The sequence below is a fragment of the Canis aureus genome, chromosome 13 (genome assembly GCF_053574225.1).
Source record: "Canis aureus isolate CA01 chromosome 13, VMU_Caureus_v.1.0, whole genome shotgun sequence".
Taxonomy (NCBI): domain Eukaryota; kingdom Metazoa; phylum Chordata; class Mammalia; order Carnivora; family Canidae; genus Canis; species Canis aureus.
Genome location: NC_135623.1, coordinates 53,880,008 through 53,896,486, shown reverse-complemented (window position 1 = coordinate 53,896,486; position 16,479 = coordinate 53,880,008). Strand labels below are relative to the sequence as shown.

The following is a 16,479-nucleotide window of genomic DNA, read 5'->3' as shown; positions in this document are numbered from 1 at the left end:
ATGCACAGTTATAATAAAAGAATATGAGGGGGATCTACGCCAGTTCAACATTGAACTGATTCAACTTATTTTCTGATCACATTTTATTAATTATTCTTTATTGAAGTATAGCCCATGCACTGAAAAACTGCACATATCATTAATAGACAGATTGATCTCTTAAACCCAAGTAGGCACATTAAGAAACCATCATCCAGATCAAGTGAGAGAATGTTTCTATCAACCCAGAAGTGCTTATTGTTAATGTTGAGAGATCAGAGAACTTTTTCTTGCCTTCATCTGAAGTTGAATGAGAGGGACTAAAGAGTTCTCATCTCAGTGAGAACTTGACACAGGTCCCCAAATTTTAAGGAACATCACCACTAGCATGTAGTCAGCCATAAAGAGCAGTGGGGCTGGAAGTGTGAACTTAACTGAGTCAAATTGAGAAGAAGTCCATCGTTTCCACAGGTGGCAGGACAAAGGTTCGGGTCTTCTTGACATCAGAAGAGCTTGTAATAAGATTTTGGGTTTATCTAAAGTCTCTGCAATTGTTTTAAATGAAATTTCACCCAAGAAAAATGTCTAGATGGGAACAAGAACTAAAAAATGGGATGAACCTATAAAGGCCAGTGAAAGCCTGGACAATAAGGCAGTAATGGAAATGACTGGCCAGAGGAGCCATATGGCTTGATTTATGGCAGATGCATTCAGAGCTCTGCATTCAGTGAGAGGCTTTCTCAGAATGTTCAAACATGTCACATGGGAGAATCCTTAACGCAGAATCAAAGAGAAAGAAGGAGAAATGAACAAGGTTGCTTTTTTATTATTATTATAGTATAACAAGTCCAGTTTGTTTGACAAAATATATATACATATGTGCATTATTCCCTACCCAATGGTGAACCCTCTGAAGGCAAGATGTCTCACCCCTATTTCACCTTATCTCACATATGGTCTCTCATATCATTAGGTGCAGTAGCAGCACATTGAAGTGAGTTTTGATTCACTATTGTCTAGATAAGGACAAAAGAAAGTGTCAAACACAAATGGAGCAATGGAAGGGTAGAAAATGAATTTGATTTTTTTTTTATTTATTCATGAAAGACACAGAGAGAGTCAGAGGGAGAAGTGGGCTCCATGCAGGGACCCCGCTGTGGGACTCGATCCCGGGACCCCAGGATCACACCCTGAGCCAAAGGCAGATGCTTAACCAGTGAGCCACCTAGGCGTCCCAGAAAATGAACTTGAATAAAATTGTTACTAGGTACTTCTGTTGATATGGTGTTATCTTTTTTCTCTTTCTCTTTTCTTTCTATTCCCCTCCCTCTCCTTTAAGGAGTGGGCATGACTAGACACCTAGGTGGCGACACTCCAGGACATGGTGACAGGCTAGGAGCTGAGGTAAAAGCAGCAGGATCAGAACAAAGATGACAGCCAGTATGGTGCTAAAGACTTGAGTACTGAACAAATGAGTAACTATGTTGAGGATAATGACGGCAAAATTTCTCACTGTTGGAGAAGGGATTCACAAATATGGAAAAGTTGGAAGTAGAAAAGTGTGTGGGTGTTTGTGTGTGTATTATGTGTAAGTATGTATATACTTGAATAATTATATTCTAATTCTGTCCATAAAAGGACTTTAAAAAGCAACTCCAGAAGCTCAGTGAGTGCCCAGATATTGAATTCTGAAAACCTTCTTCCACTAAAAGAGACCAGGGATCGTCAGAGAAGTGGCTGATTTCAGGGCAAAGAAAAGGAAAATACAAGATAAGCCTATAACATCTTTCTTTGTTAAAATGTAAAGAAGTGCTCATAGAATGACAGGTACATGTCAGAGGGAACAGAGGCCTAGCAAGAACCTGCCACTGGCCAAATCTAAGAAGTTTGAACATCAAAACAAAAATAACAGAAATAGATTGCCACCTTTTGAATAAAATATGCATCCATAATTCCATCCCAGTACTAGAAAAAAATGGCAGGATAAGGTATAAGCTCCTCCTTAAATTAGTATGCCAATGACTAAGTATAGAAGAAATGATGGACATAGAAAACTTAGCACTTGGCACCATAACACTGGTGACTGATTCAAGTGGTAGTCATTAACAGATACTTAGGCTGGAAGGTAGAGGTAAATATTTGATGAACAGGATAATGACATAGTCTCAGAGTATTTCTCTCCAAAACACTTTTCAGTTGCAAGGGAAAAAAATGAGGGCCTCAAGTTGGAGGAATATGACAGATATACACTTGGACTAGTGGTCAAGGTTACCATCATCAGTGGGGAGACAAATGTCTCTTGATGTGATGCACTGAGAAGAGCACAGCTTCATTTCTGTGGCATGCCTATGTGAATGTGCAGCCTGAGACTGGGCAAAGGGAAAACCCAGATGGACTCAGATTGAAGAACAGCCCACAGGAAGAAACTTTGAAGATCTTGAGAGACAATGACAACCATTCCAAATTAAAAGAGACTACAGACAGGTGGCAACTAAATCCACTATATGATTCTGGGCTGAACTCTGGAAAAAGAAACATTGTGGAAGCATTTGGAAAAATTTTAATGTGTTTTGTTAACTAGAAGTTAGTGTTGCGTCAATGTTTTTTTTTAAGATTTTATTTATTTATTCATGAGAGACACACAGAGAGAGAGGCACAGACACAGGCAGAGGGAGAAGCAGGCTCCATGCAGGGAGCCTGACTCGGGACTCGATCCCAGGTCTCCAGGATCACACTCTGGACTGAAGGCGGTGCTAAACCACTGAGCCACCTGGGCTGCCCATGTTGCATCAATGTTGATCAAAGAGGTTGCAGTTCTTTGTACCATTGCTGTAACTTTTCAAAATGTATGAAATTACTTCAAAAATAATTATTCAAGCATTTAAAATATGATTTTATTTATTCATATGTATTGTTATCTATTTGACTCATATGACGAATCCATTATCTGTTACAGGTTGAATTACGTATCCCCCAAATTCATATGTCAAACTCCTCCTAATCCTCAGTGTCTCAGATTGTAACCGTACTTGGAAATAAAGTCTTTGATAAGGTAATAATTCATGGCAAGATGAGGTAATACTGGAGTAGGGTGGGTCTTGAACCCAACATGGCTTGTGTAAAAGGGGGAAATTTGGAGACAGATGCACACAGGGAGAAGGTGAGATGAGGACAAGGACAGAGATTGCCTTGATGCTTCTACAGGCCAAGGAATATCAAAGACTGCCAGCAAACCACCAGAGGAAGGTCAGAGGCATGGAACAGATTCTTCCTCATAGTCTTTAGAAAGAACCAACCCTCACGGCCTCTTGATCTCAGATTTTTTTGGCCTCCAGAACTATGAGGGAATAAATTGTCATTGTTTAAGTCACTCAGATCACAGTAAGTTGTTACAGCAGTTCCAGCAAACTAATACACTGTCTATAAATATTTAAGGAAATAAAATGGGGAACTACAGGATTGCATAATGAGATGCAATGATTAGAAGGGACATTTACAAAAATTTCTCTGGATTAACAAAAGAGGGAATTATCTGGTACTCCTTTACTTGTTCAATTTACATTTGTTATTTATAAACTCACAGGCTGTTCTAGCCACAGGGACACAGCAGCCATTTACACAGCCAAGCTCTTGCCTTCATAGAGCTTATATTCTACTGAAAGAGGGAGATGAAAAACAAGTGGCAATAACTATTATGAAGAAATATAAAATATTCTAGTAGATAGAGAATAAAAAAGGCTACTATTTTAGAAGAGTGAATCTGAGAAGACAATAAAATGGGCAACCGGGGAGGAACTCTCAGCTATAGGGAGATGAGCAAACACAAAGCAGGAAGGAATTTGAGACATGGAGGAGAAGCAGGAAGGCCACTGTGGCAGTGGCAGAGAAAGAGATGGGAAGAGTAATTAGTTATTGGATTGGCAAAATAGGCAGGGATGAAATCATTTAGGAACTTTGGATCATAGTAAAGATTTTAAATTTTATTCTGTGTCAGGGAAAGCCATTTTAGCATTTTTAAGCACTGGAATGACATAAGCATATTTATATTCTCAAAGGGTCCCTGTGGCTGCTCCAAATGGACAGATGGTAGGAGGGCTTGCAGAGTGAGGAGACCACTTAGGGCACTGTGCTCAGTATCTTCTGTTTGCTCCTCCAGAGTCACTTGCTGTCTGTCTCCATGCTGGGTCCCTAGAACCTGACCTTTCTGGGGTATGCCAAAAAATTCCTTTGACTTCTGGCTTCCAGTTGGCTTCAGTCAATGGGAGCCACTAACAGAAAACTGAGAGGAGACTGAGGTCAGTGTACTAAGTTCCTCAGCTTCCCACCTGCAAGATTGCTGAGGGTCAGCTGCCTCTCTCTGTACCAAGAGCTGCAGTCACTGTCACCCTACATTTTCCTATTTTTAGTACCTGCTTTCTCCCTCTGTGTCTTCAGGTCCTTGAGTGGAAATGACTCCCCATTATTACTATCTGTTGATTACAAAACTTTTCACTGTTGCTTTTTCTAACTCAGACTTTGCCTTTTCAAATGATCTCTTTATTAAATTCTTTCCTAACTCATCAGTTTGAGGATATTGTCTTTTATCCCTGCCAGAGCACTGACTGACATGGGGTTTCCATAGTAATCTGATGTCTTGGAGTAGAGAGGTCTTAGTTAAGGTAAAAAAGAAGTTGGATTTGGAATATATTTTGAAAGTAGAGTTAATGGTATTTGATGATGGATAGACTGTGGGAAGGGGAAGAGAAAAATGAAAAAAAGATGTTTCTAAATATTGGGCTTGAATGCCCAGAGCACAGAGGAAAATTTAAAAGCAGCTTTTGCAAGGAATAAAGAACTCAATTGTATGCATGATACATTTGGAATGTGTGTTAGACAAGCAAGTTTGAATGTTGAATAAGTAGTTGGAGTTCAACAAAAAGGACAGGATTGGAATATAGAACTTCTGCTTCCAGTCAAGATGGAATAACAGGGGCTGGGTTTACCCTTCTATCTGAAACAACAAACAAATTGGAAAAATAGCTGAAACAATAGTTTTCAAAATACTTGACACCAGAACACCAGACAATGGAGGACACCAATATTGGAGAGACAAGAAACATATGAGGTGAGTTGTATGAATTCCCTGACCTGCCTCCTTGAGAGAGTTTACATGCTGTGGAACAGAGAGGATGAACCCAAGCAAAGCCTTGCTGACTGAATCTAGGAGATGAAGCTGAGACTTCTAGGAAACCAAGGGGCTAGAGTTCACAAGACAGCATATTGGAAAGGAAAAAACTACACAGAAAGAAAAGTCTAGAGATATGCATAGATATCTTTCTCAAATGTTTAACAAAGTACAGATCAGTGATATAGGTGAGGAAATTATTCACGGCTTGGGAGAGAATCCCTTTAAAAGCCCTTGAAACTTTCACAGGGCAGAAATAGTGTGTGCCCTAGATTGAAAAAACCCTCATGACTCACAGACTATGGGTACACTACTCAGAAAGGTTTTACCTTTGTAGTGGGGATTAATAACCCTGTGGCTGAGCACTACTCTGGTCTTAGCAAATCTTAAAAAAAGCAAATTTTGAAAGGATAAAATTGTTTTTAAGTAATTGTGTTCCAGAAAAGAGTTCAAGAATACTTGCAGGGATAAAATATATCCAGCACCCAGCAAGTTAAAATTTACAATAACCCATACTGAGGGAAAAAAAATCGTCAATCTAAACCAACTAAAATAGACATAGGTGTTAGAATTATGAGACAAGGGGCAGCTGGGTGGTGCAATCAGTTAAGCAACCTACTCCTGGTTTCTGTTCAGGTTGTGATTTTAGGGTCATGGGATGGAGCCCCCCTGTTGGGCTCCTTGCTCAGTATGGAGCCTACTTGAGATTCTCTCCCTCTCCCTCTGCCCCTCCTGCACCTATTTTCCTTCTCTCTCTAAAATAAATAAATAAATATTTAAAAAAAGAATTATGAGATGAAAGACATATAAAGAGTTGTTTTAATTGTACCCCATATGTTCAAAAAGTAGAGACATAGAAAATTAAAAAGGACTCAAATAAAGCTTCTAAAGATAAAAGCTACAATGTCAGAGATAAAAAATACACTGCGTGGGATTAATGGCAGATTTGACATTATAGAAGAAAAGTTTAGGAAAATTGAAGCCATGGCAATGAAAACTATGCAAAAGGAGACAAAGGAAGAAAAGAAATTAAAAATAATGAAAATAGAGTTACTGAGCGGTGGAATGATTTCAAGTGGTCTAATTTACCTGAAGTAGAAGGTCTAATTTATCTAAACATAGTAGAACTGAAAAAAATAGAAAAAAATAACAGACAAAATTTTCTAAGTTTGTTGACAACTGTAAACCCCAAGATCCATAAGCACAACAAACTCCAAGCACAAGAACTTTTAAGAAAACCACAGCTGTGTACAACATAATCCAATTGCTTAAAACCAGCGATAAGGAAAACAGTTTAAACATGGTGGGAGGAAAGAGACATAGAATCCACAACAGTACAAATAGAACAATGACACAGACTTCTGATTGAGAATGCAGAGAGGACAAAGGAGAAACATAGATGAAGGCCGAAGTGAAGAATGCAGACGCAATGTCAACAGTCAACAACTTGCAGGTGATTTTAAAACCATGGGATGTAGGGAGGGAGTGAAGAAACATGAGAAGAAAGTCAAGACAGGGAAAGAATGAGTAAATATTAACATAAAAAGGCCAGCATTAAAGAAGTGAAATTGGGGGCACCTGGGTGGCTCAGTGGTTGAACATCTATCTGCCTTTGGCTCAGGTCATGATTTCGGAGTCCTGGGATCAAGTCCTGCATCAGATATCCCAGAGGGAGACTGCCTCTCTCTGTGTGTCTCTCATGAATAAATAAAATAAAATCTCAAAAAAAAGTGAAATTGTTGTGAAACTCTATGAGGCTGACCTTTGGAGAACTAACCACCTTCTACTTTTGTATGTGGGCGAGAAAGCTAAATGATTCATAATAGAACTTAAGCCCAAGTAAGACATACTGGTATGGGAGCAATTTGCAATTATTTGGGGGACAGAATTTCACTAATACCTTTATTTTCATGCTCAGAGGAGACACACTAGGTGGTCTTTGCTGTTTGGGCCATTGCTAAAGAGGATATTTTCCTTTTGTTTTTTCCTCTCTCATATTTTGAGCAGGTCTACTGAGGCCACTGACGTTGTTATTTGACATTATTCCTAAAAATTCCTAAATTAATCCACTCCATTCAAAGATAAGTTTTGTTGTTTTGCTTAAGATACTTTGGAATTTGTGGGGCGCCTGGGTGGCTCAGTCATTTGAGTGGCTGACTCTTGCTTTTCCCTCAGGTCATGATCTCAGGGTCATGGGATCGAACCCTGCCTTGGGCTCCATGCTCAGTGGAGAATCTGCTTGAGGATTCCCTCTCTCCTCCTCCCTCTGACCTTTCCATGCTTGGCTCTCTCTGTCTCTCTCTCTCTCATGAATAAATAAATGAATCTCTTTTAAGAAGGTTAATTTGGAATTTGTTTCGAGAATAGTATAATGATGAATAGTGTGACCTAGAGGTAAATTCTGCAAGGAAAAACAATTGAGGAAAAATATGCAAGCATATTATGATTGTCACTGGGCTGTGGGAAGCTGAAAAAGAGAAGGGAGAGGGAGAGGGGAGAAAAGAGAGAGCGGCCTGGTGGGCACCACAAAGCCATTCTTTACACCCCATAATTGACACAGGAACTAAGCAGGAAGCTAGAGTCCGTGAGTCCTGGTTTGCTCTGTGCCTCAAAGAGATAAAAAAAAATCTATGGAGTAGAAGAAAAGGAAAGATGATTTTAAATATATCAGACACTTATTTTCAAATTTGTAAATAGGAATATGTTATTTAAAACTATTCTGCATAGTGACTGAAGTCAAAACAGAAGCTTAACTGTATTCTCTATTCACTTTCTCAGTGTCCTTAATGATAGTTTTGTTTTCTGAAATTATACTATTCTTCTCTAATTTGTCTGACAATAGACATGTTTTATAGCATATTTTTAACTATTCCATCACTAGGCAATTCTACCAAGGCATAATTTGAAAGCAAAGCAATTATATCATTTTGCCTGTGATCAGTTTATGCTTTTCTCTTTTCTTTCTTTGTCTTATATTCTATTTCTGTCTTTATTCCCCCTCAACATCTCTCTCCCTCCCTCTCCTCTCTTTCCCTCTTTTCTCCCCTTTCTCTCCTACCTCCCTGTCTTAATTTTACAGTGAAAAGAAAATAATTTATGTGGCATTAGAGGCAAAATAGCCTCTTATTTTGCAAGAGGATGCAGAAGGGAAAGAAAACAGGGCTAGCAAGCACCCATTACATTATGTGAGCGTAACCAGTCATTTTCCTCTCCCTTATAGGTGGCAAACACAACCAGAATTGTAGAGAATATGATACACTTACAAAAAAGAGTACCTGTGAGAAGAGTTAAAAAGACATATCATCATCATCATCATCATCATCATCATCATCATCATTAGATTCTTCAGTGGTAATTCCCTAGGGCAAAGAGGAAATTCCACTTTTTTTAAAACTTTGAATATATCACCAGCATTAAGCTATTTTAGAAAGCCATGGTTGAGCCCTTAGTCTTAAAAAAGTGATCCATCTTAAACTGAGTCAAGTTCATGCATTTGACAGCAGTGGCTGGTCCCCCTGCTGGCCCCATTTCAAGTGGACTAGTGATTCAAAAGCAGAGACTCCTCAAGTTGAGAGAACTTTGAAACTTATCTATTCCAACCCTCTAACCAATTCAAGAATCCATTGTATAACAACCCTGGTAAATGCTAATGCCATCTTCATTTCAACTGCTCTAAGGAGAGGAGCCTTACCACCTCGGTAATAGCATGTTTAAGTTTTTTAGAAGATGTTAGTTGTAGAAATGTCTTTTTTTATTGAACTAAAATCTAACTTCTTGTAGCTTCTATTCTCAGATAAAAAAGACAAAAACATAGCCTCAGCACTGGTCTTTCTGCTCTGGGATCTGTTCTCAATTTCTTAGTTCAGATAAATGATCTAGTCAGCATTAGAAAGGCAAGACAGACATCCCAGGATAGTGTGGAAGCATAAGAACACCTAGATCAAAGAACAGGATTCAGGACACTTTAAGGTCTTGGATAGTATAGAACCATAGTTAGGGTGACCATATAATTTACCATCTAAATCAGAATACTTTTGAAAGTGCAGGAGGTGTTATTAACAATCATTTTGGGACAACAGGCCTGAACTAGTACTTTTCAGAATACAGAAAGATTTTAATCAAGTTCAGAAAAATCACCCTGGGACAGAAACAATTCTGAGTTCACTAAAACATTCAGTTTTCCTCCTGGGCACAAAGAAAGATTTTATTCACCACCACCAATTGCTACACACACACACACACACACACACAGTTGGAGATAGATAAATTGAGTCACAATCTATAGATAGATCTAGATAGATTGAATTATGGCTCTGAGTTACCAGCAAGTTAATGTGGGTAGAAGTGATGTGCTCTGTTTTAGACACAGCCATAGAACGTATGTCATTTTAGAATGGTTCCGAATGACTCCTTGATGGTGGAAACATACAGTGGAAGGAGCCTGAATCCTGAGATTAATGCTTGGAGGAGAACCACCTAGAAGTATCACTGACCAGAAATATCCTCATGAGACTGTGTGAATAGAAAATAAATCTTTGTTGCATTATGGTTCTGAGAGTTTGAGGTTGTTTGTTATTCCAGTTAGTCTACCCTGAGTAACACAGCTGCAAATCATGGAAATAACAACGTCAAGGATTACATAGCCAGTTTCAAAAAAACCTATGTCTCAGGGTTTATCCTTAGAAAAATGTAATGGGTGCACTACTCAATGATTTCCTAAAATGTCTGTACCAGAATTATTTATTATAATATGAAATTTCAAACAACCTCAATGTCCAACAATAAGCATTGGTTTAAAAATATGGTACATTTCTAAGATGAAATATGACATAGACGGTAAAATGACATGAGAAAATATTCACACACATTTTTACAAGTTTAGGCTATAGAATGCCTTATAATTAAACCTATCCATGGAAAAACTATTGTAAATATATAGTGATTCATGTAAGTATATGTAAAAATGTCATGAGGGATTACTGTCGGTGATGGACTTTGATGAAAATTTTATCTTTTCTTCAAAGAGTTATTTATTTAGTTGAGAGAGAGAGATAATGAATGGGACGAGGAGAAGAGAGAGAGAGAATCTCAAGCAGATTCCACACTGAGCATGGGGCCAGTGCCAAGCTGGATTTCATGACCCTGAGATCATGACCTGAGCAGAAACCAAAAGTCTGACGCCCAATTGACTGTGACACCCAGATGCCCTGTGAATTTTATCTTCTTTACTATCTGGGTTTTTCAGTATTAAAAATTGTAGACATACACACACATATAATATCTGTAATTAGAAATTTTAAAGAGTCTCACAAGCAACAGCTAAGTGAACTTCAAAAATTGATAGAATAGAGTGGTGGACTGTTCAGTGCAGGGGAAATGGCCATCAGGGGTCACAAGCCAAGGAACTGCTCCTGCAGAGAAGACACACATGGTACCTGAAGCTTAGGTGAGCTGTTGCCTGTATCTCACCTGCACCTCACCTGGCTCTATTCCTCTGACCTTGGAAGAATCTATCTTGACTCAGTCTGGGAATTTTCTGTTAATAACTACAAAGAACTAACTGGCTGAATAATACATTCAGTGACTGCCATCAGCATTTTCTTGAAACTCACCTTGCTCATGGGGTAAAGAGTAAGATGTGGGGGAAAACTTGGTAGTTATCTCCATGAATTACTGAATATCAATTATCTTATCTTAGTCATAGAAAAAAATAATCTTAGTCATTGCAATCCTTCTTGATCCAAAATGATAATATTATCGTTGAATCTCAAAGGGAAACAGAAAACAACAAATAGGGATTCCTTTTGAATTTTTCATTTTTCTCCCAGTTTAACTCTAGTTCAATAAAAGGAATTTTCATACATCCACTGTCAGTATCATGTCTCTTTAAGTCTACAGCTTCAAAAATAGGGCCTTTGCAAGATGGATACTCTAGAAAGTAAAACCAAAAGTTAATAAAAATGTCTCAATATTCCTAATTTGCATACATAGAATTTAATTAAAGAAACATATTCAGGGTTTTATCTCTCTGTTTCCTTGTTTATCTGGTCATGTTATAAAATTGATCTTTATCTGACTTTTCTTCTATGAATACTAGGCTTTTTGCTCCCCATTCTTTGACTTGTCAGAGGTTTTTAAAAGTGGTAATCCAGAAACAAAAGTCAGGGAAATCAGACACTAGCATTTCAATGAAGGATTTAGCTAATCCCTTTTCATTAATGTTCAGAAATTCTGGCACTGAAGGAAGAAGCAATGTAGGCTGAATTTCACCAATAAGGCATTTTTATAAGAATTATAGCTTGGCTATATTTGAGTCTTTGATGTATATGTAACACATATCATGGCTTCTGATTGTACAGTAGAAGGTACTTCATTTAGGAATCCCATCATGGAAAACATCTAAAGAACGATGCTCTTTAAAGCATTGAAGCTTTATTTCTTTAAAAAAAATCATTTGTTGTTTAAATCCAACCTGTGCAATTATTGTAGAGAAAATTTCGAAAGTCAGTTATACATGGTGATGGTATGCCCCACTATATCTTGATGGCTAAATGTTTTTAATAAGGACTGCAGGGAGCAAGGTTACATGATTACCACTGAAGCATCTCAGTCATCTTGTGTGTACTCAGACTTTGTTAAATAAAGTGGATGTTTTACTGGGTACTGATTATTTTAAAGCATTGAAATGTAGTTGTGCAAATGTGTACTGTGACATCACACATATACCTTTCAATCATTTTTACCTTAGACTTAAATATATCTGATGTCCAGAAAGAAATTCATTTCTCAGATATAAAGTTTGAATTCATTTCTAATAAAACTTTAATGAAAAATGTCTTCCAGGCTGTATTACATAAAGGACTTCCACTGATTATCTCAGTGGAACCAATGTGCCAGCTCTCACCCCCTGCAGTAGTGTTTATTTATGTATGTATGTAGGGTGGGGGTGAGAGTGGGGAGGGTTTCACTGGAACAAAATGAGCCATTGACTCATAAATCTGACAATGCTTCTTGTCCAGACACCAGGATGAGCTGAGCCTAGAATTCCAAAAAAATATACCTATAAGCAAGTTCAAATTTATAGTATCACTTTTAGGACCAAATTAAATGTAGACACATAGGGCTAACTAATAATTTGACACTCCTTCAAACAGATATTCTTTGAGTACAAGTATGTATTAGCAGACAGGATGAACACTGAGAGAGGGGCAAGAGCAGAGATGTGCTGGTTCAGAAATCAGCCTCTCCTCTACTGTCTAGAGTCATTTAGCTCACATTCCTATTCACGGAACACAGGTTCTTTAAAGGCATTTTGGAAGAAAAGAAATGTTCCTTCCAGTGACCTCTCTTTAGAGAGTGTTTTAGAGATCATCAAGTGATCATTTCCTACTTGAACATACCTCTGAGGTCAGGCTTCCAATCATTTCTGGTTCATGAATATTATTTAGCACCTACTAGGTTTAGGGCCCCTGCTTAGCTGGGGCTATAAGGGTAAGCAAGCAGCTTATCATGGCATTTCTTCCAATCATTAGCAGTCCTCTCTGAGAGGAGTTCTAGAAAATGCAATTTGCTGCAGCTCCCAGCATTTTCAATCATGCTATAGTGGCCTCAGTGGCATTTTAGTGCCCAGGTCCTAGCTCGGCTAACCTATTTCTTATTCTGGCTCTGAGCATACTACTTCCCTACATCCCTACAGACAGAAATAGCTTGACCTTCAAAAGGCCATTCACATATTTCTCCCTGCCAACCTAATTTTAATAACAACAGGAATGAACCAATATCCCTGTGTTTTACTAACAATTTGAAGCTGGTCTAGCAAAACTGTATGGTATCAGATGGCAAGCATGGCATCCAGGGTTCAGGGAGGGCTGAGACCAGAGATCTTCTTGGCTGGTGTAGCCAGGTTGTGTGGGGTGTGAGGTCTCACAGACTTTTACTGCATCTTTTCTTCTCAGAAGACATAGAAAGGCACGTGGGATTTTATGCAAGCCACTGTTGAACTCCCCCATTGTGGGGCTGCTTCTTTGAGATCATCTGTATTACTGGGGAAAGATCTGCAACGAGTTTATAAATACAAAATCTGTAACTTCGCTGAATCTCAGGAACAATAAAACAAACAGATCAATAAACCTAAAGCTTGTTCTTCCCTTCTATTTCAAAGAATTCAGAGCAGATAAACAGTGGTTTCCATAGCAGGTGTTTTAGAGGTGGTAGAAATGTCTTTTACTCTATCCTGTTTCTTTCACAGAATATAAGACAAACTGATACTGTTTGCTGAGGCTGAACCAATTCCTGAGCTTTCTCAGGCAGTCCCTTGGTGCACAGCACACTATTTTGCATTTTGTTTTTTCAAGTACTATTTTCCATGTACTATTTTAACCTGAAAGCAAGGGTTAATTTACTTCATTTAGATCATATATTAATTGTACTTGTTTTTTTATTACCTTGATTTAATGGAAGAATCACAAAACAAGCTTTAAAATCTGCAATACAAAAATATTTTCAGTCCATAGAGGGAGGCCATTTTTTTTTTACATTAATTTATCTGCACTTCTTGGCTTACTTGAAGAGAACAGAAATGCAACATACCTATAAACTACTAAAAATGGAATATCCTTTTTGAGAAAGGAAATCAAGAGTATTCTCATGTCCCATGGAAATGTGTCATGCATAAATTTTTGGCTGAAACATTCCTCAGTATTGGTCATTAATAATAATAAAAAAGCAATAGGACATTAAGATTACAATTAAGCAACCTGCTATGCCTTATGATCTAACTCACTTGTTGTTCCTTAGCCAATGACTCTATTATTCCTCTCTTCCCTAACTCCAACCAAGGATTCACATTTTCCAGTTGGATTTTTTTGCTCCACATTAACAACTGCATTTAACTTGAACTAACAGGTTAAAAGCAAATGTGAAGATTTAAAGACTGGGCTGGGCTACAGCATCAGGAATGTAAATTATCAACCAAATGACAACTATTCACTGATGGTTCAAAGAAATTGTGTTGGTTTAACTGTTAGGTGACTAATGACTATACTTATCTAAACATGCCTTTGGTTTTTATTCTTTGTTGTATATAAACAGGGATGGGGACAGTAGAAGAGAAGGTTTTTTTTTTAATGTGAAAATTATTTTTCAATCTGTTTGTTGTTTCAGTGTGATGTGATATCTTGCCTCCCAAGTTCTGAAAACAACTCAAATGATTTGGTAGGAATGCCTTTCATGAAAAATATGGAGTAACTGAAAGAATAAATATATTCAGTGAAAGTTCCATGCGAAGCATCACACCTTCTGTGAGACTTCAGTGATGGATTGATGGATACTATTGATATAGAAATTGTGAGATCTTGTCATAACATTGAAATCATTTTTAATTATTTTTTAAAAATAAGAAAAACTATGTGAATTCTTTGGAGTTTGGGGAGTTGTAGCTTATGAATCTTTCAAATTTAATAAAATATACATATGAAACTGACACATGACCTCTGAAAATAGAGAAGCCAAATGATCTCTATATATATCCTTCTGATACCATGATATAGATGCCAGGGTGCAGTGCAACTGGTAACAATGCTTCTGTGCTCACCAAATACCATTGTTACATGTTCACTCGTAACAGAGGAAGGTTCACCTGCATCCCCAGAGACTACTAGACCATTAGGCCAGGACTACACTGTATACAGAGTCCACTAGGTCAGTATGGCTGTGTGTGTGTGTGTGTGTGCATGCATACATGCACAATATTATTGACTCAAATTGTTTAATTAAAATTAAACCATTTCATGCACTTAGCATAGTGCCATATACTCAGTATGGTAAGACCAAATAAATACCAATTAAGGTTAATGAGATGGATGGATACCAAGAAATGATTAACTGATTCGAAGATGTGGAAAATGGTATAATCAATGCATTATAGGTATCTGGAAATAGGTATCTGGAAAAGATGTATGATTCTGTGCATATTCACATATAATAGTTCAAGTTAGAATCAGGATATTGTATAAATGTCAAATGATATGTGGCTTATTTTTAAATTTCACGATTAAAATAAAAATACCTAAAATATAATTCTGCTCTAAAACTGCATAGACATATAAGAAACAAGAGATACAATCCTAATTTTGTAATTATCATGCTATTGAATATTAATGTATGAATAGGATAAACAAAATGCAGTTTTTCAAATAATTGTCACAACCTGAGAAATTTGTATGTTTACATCTCTGTGGTATGAGGGAAAGAAAATTTCAAATATTTCTAAGAATAGAAAACTCACATCAAATATATAATAAAAAGGAAATGTTAGATTATAAATTAATAGTAAGGGAAATACACTTTGTGAACAAGAGAATCTTTCTTGGATTGCCTAGGCACTTATGGGTAAGACATCAGTTTCGTTTTTGCCTCATACTAATTAAAAAATCTAGTTTTATAGGAGCCTGCGTGGCTCAGTGGATTAAGAATCTGCCTTTGTCTCAGGTCATGATCCCAGGGTCCTGGGATCTGAGTCCCACAAGGGGTTCCCTGCATAGTGGGGAATCTGCTCTGAAAGAGAGAAAGAGAAAGAGAATGAATGGGAGAGGGGCAGAGGGAGAAGCAGGTTCCCTTCTGAGCAGGGAGCCAGACATCATAGGGCTCATCCCAGGAGCCGAAGGCAGACGCTTAACTGACTAAGCCCCCCAGGAACCCCTAAAATATCTCATTTTAAAGAAAGTGAGATTGCATTGATCTCCTTACATGGGTACAAGTCATTACCACGTAGGGTATTTTAGAAAAGCCTTCATACACTTCATATCTGTGAACTGATAACAAGGTCAGGTAATAAGAGGATTTTCAATACATATATTTATTTTAAATACCTTACCTGATTAATAAAAAAATCACATGGGTACATGAGTGAATGAGATATTTATAAATTTCACTTGTGATCACTCTAAGTGTTTTGTGTATTTAGCATGGTATAGATGCTAGTCGTACTCAGAAACACACCATGAAATGACTGCAACATGCAGCTGTATTTAATGATGGAGCCCACTATTTGCACCTGTATATGACCATCTGCAAGCAATGTGGGGGAATGGATGGATGAAGCTTGTGTTTTACCACTTGATGTCTTCAGGGTTCCACAACTACTCATTTCAAGATCCATACTACTACAGAAAGAACTGTTTCCTGAATGGCACAGAGCTTTGGTTGTGTGAGTAGAGCCCCTGGGTTAGCTATGCTGGAAGTTCAGATTGCATCATTTCATTTCCTTGCTTTTCACTTGCTTTCCTTTCAGCTGTGTGAGCTATTTTATTTTGACGTCTTAAATACCAGCCTCCTTA

At 37.7% G+C, this 16,479-nt stretch overlaps 1 long non-coding RNA gene across 2 annotated transcripts; it reads left to right on the top strand.

The window, feature by feature from the left end:
• Positions 1-6,528: 6,528 nt before the first annotated feature.
• LOC144281664 (uncharacterized) lies at positions 6,529-14,566 on the top strand. Of its 2 annotated transcripts, none has more exons than XR_013350097.1 (3): positions 6,529-6,670; positions 8,364-8,841; positions 14,306-14,566. It is a non-coding gene; the product is annotated as an uncharacterized LOC144281664 (long non-coding RNA). The 2 variants fall into 2 exon arrangements; XR_013350096.1 differs by lacking the exon at positions 14,306-14,566 and adding an exon at positions 9,536-9,693.
• The last annotated feature ends 1,913 nt before the right edge of the window (positions 14,567-16,479 follow it).